The 3,014-nt window shown below is 41.1% G+C and overlaps 1 pseudogene; it reads left to right on the forward strand.

Moving 5' to 3' along the window:
* Window positions 1-586: 586 nt before the first annotated feature.
* LOC114031340 lies at window positions 587-2,689 on the forward strand (annotated as a pseudogene).
* The last annotated feature ends 325 nt before the right edge of the window (window positions 2,690-3,014 follow it).

The raw sequence follows: 3,014 nt of genomic DNA on the forward strand, positions 1-3,014 counted from the left end.
ACCAAAAGCACTTCCATGAGACTTGATGCTGCCTACTGGAGGGGCAGTGTGAAGTGGTGGGATTGAACCTGTTGCATGGAGTTAGGAAAGACCCAGGTTTAAAACCTCCTCTTCCACCACCACATACACAAGCTAGCTGTGTGACCCTAAGTAACTGGTTTCTCTCTAAGTTCCAATTGCCTCATTTGTCAAACCCTGACCCTAAATAATCACAGGTAAAATTGTTGAAGACCAAATAAGAAAATTTATTTAAAGCATTTTGTAACTCTTCAAGTGTGGTATGAATTTGAATTACTATTTTTATTGGAAGGGTTTTGTGGTTTATGTTGTCTGGGTGCTGTGTAAGGGCACTGCCAACATAACAATGGCCCTTGGTTCCCCACATGTTCTCCCTTCAGGCCCCTGACGGGGTCATTTTGACTCCTCTCAGAATAGATGATGGTGGCAGCAGGTGCTGGTGGTCTGGAGCTGCCTTTAGGGGGCAGGCATCTCACCTGCTTTTTTTCAGGAGGTGACTTTGAATTTCCTTTTTCTTTTTTCTTTCTAGTCCCATACTGTGGGCCCTTTCACCAGGCACTCCAGCATGATGTTTGGCAGTGGAGCCACCAAGCAGGCTGCTGAATATGTCCCAGAAAAAGTGAAGAAAGCAGAAAAGAAATTGGAAAAGAATCCATATGACATTGACGCTTGGAGCATTCTGATTCAAGAGGCACAGAATCATCCTATAGACAAAGCACGGAAGACATATGAACGCCTTGTTACCCAGTTCCCCAGTTCTGGCAGATTCTGGAAACTGTACATTGAAGTGGAGATCAAAACTAAAAATTTTGACAAGGCTGAAAAGTTATTTCAGAGATGCCTTATAAAGGTTTTACATATTGATCTGTGGAAGTGTTATCTTTCGTATATCAGAGAAAACAAGGTAAAACTACCCAATTACAAAGAAAAAATGGCACAAGCATATGACTTTTCTTTGGATAGAATTGGAATGGAAATTATGTCTTATGAGATTTGGGTGGATTACATCAATTTCTTGAAAAATGTGGAAGCCATGGGGTCTTTTGCAGAAAGTCAAAGAATAACAGCTGTCCGAAGAGTTTATCAACGAGGTTGTGTTAATCCAATGATCAATATTGAGCAACTTTGGAGCGATTACAACAGATATGAAGAGAGCATCAGCATATATCTATCTAAAAAAATGATTGAAGATAGGAGTAGGGATTACAAGAATGCGAGACGTGTAGCAAAGGAGTATGAAATAATAATGAAAGGTTTAGACCGCAATGCCCCTTCAGTAGATCCACAAAATACTCCCCAAGAGGCTCAACAAGTAGGCCTGTGGAAGAAATACATACAGTGGGAAAAAAACAACCCTCTCCGAACAGAAGACCAGATACTCATAACAAAAAGAGTTATATTTGCATATGAGCAGTGTCTCCTGGTGCTGGGCCATCACCCAGATATTTGGTATGAAGCTGCCCAGTACCTGGAGTGGTCCGGTAAGCTGCTGGCTGAGAAAGGGGACATAAATAATGCTAAATTATTTAAAAGTGAAGCTTCTAACATATATGAGAGAGCTATTAGCACTTTACTGAAGAAAAATATGCTTCTTTATTTTGCATATGCAGATTATGAAGAGAGTCAAATGAAATTTGAGAAGGTACATGGCATATACAATCGACTTCTGGCCATTAAGGATATTGATCCTACTCTGGTGTATATCCAGTATATGAAGTTTGCAAGACGAGTAGAAGGCATCAAATCTGGAAGGATGATATTTAGAAAAGCAAGACAGGATACTAGAACACGCTATCATATCTATGTTACTGCAGCATTAATGGAGTACCATTGTAGTAAGGATAAGTTAGTGGCCTTTAGGATTTTTGAGCTGGGGTTAAGAAAATATGGGGACATTCCAGAATATATATTAGCCTATATTGACTACCTTTCTCACCTGAATGAGGACAATGATACACGAGTTTTGTTTGAACGAGTATTGACCGCTGGAAGCGTGCCACCTGAAAAATCTGGAGAAATATGGGCCAAATTCCTAGCTTTTGAAAGTAACAATGGTGATCTGGCCAGTATCCTGAAAGTGGAGAAAAGACGGCTCATAGCATTCAAGGAAAAATATGAACGCAGGGAAACATCATTACTGGTTGATAGGTACAAGTTCATGGATTTGTATCCCTGCTCTGCAAATGAACTGAAGGCTCTTGGCTATAAGGACATCTCTCAGACCAAGCTAGCAACCTTCATTCCCAACTCTGAGGTAACTCTTTCCATACCGCCTGTCTTTAAAGATGAAGTGGATAGAAAACCTAAATACCCCAGGCCAGACACCCAGCAGATGATCCCGTTTCTGCCAAGACGTTTAGCACCCCCAGGCTTACACCCTGTGCCTGGTGGAGTGTTTCCAGTACCACCTGCTGCTGCAGTTTTAATGAAACTCCTCCCTCCTCCCATCTGTTTCCAGGGTCCTTTTGTGCAAGTGGATTTATTGATGGAAATTTTCCGAAGTTGCAAGCTCCCAGATTCTGTTGATGAAGCTGTGAGGATCATTACTGGAGGAGTACAAAATCAAGCCATGGAAGGGAGTGGCCCCATAGCAAGGAGCACCATGCTCACCAGAGGGGTCAAACGACCCTATGACAGTTTGAAAGAGGATGAAGAGAAAAAGGCACAGTGATGCCACCCATCCATGATATCTACAGAGCCCATCAACTGAAGAGATTCTAGTGAGACAAGTGCAGAATTCTACTGTGAAAGACAGACTTGTGTACAGACATTCCTTTTGCCTCTTAAGTCATTTGTTTAAAAGAGACAACACTTTGTCACAAACATCTTGGGAACAAAGTTATGTTGTCACCAGTGCCACTTTTTGTCAAATGGTTCTCAATAAAACTTTTAAAAGCCAACTAGAATGGTGGGTCTTAAAATGTTGAATAGATTTGTGCTTTAAGCAAAATTAGGTTTTCAAAAATGAAGAAATAGTGCAAAATGTCTGAACCATA

This window comes from Vombatus ursinus, unplaced genomic scaffold, assembly GCF_900497805.2.
Source record: "Vombatus ursinus unplaced genomic scaffold, bare-nosed wombat genome assembly UNPS02015152.1, whole genome shotgun sequence".
NCBI classification, from domain to species: Eukaryota; Metazoa; Chordata; class Mammalia; order Diprotodontia; family Vombatidae; genus Vombatus; species Vombatus ursinus.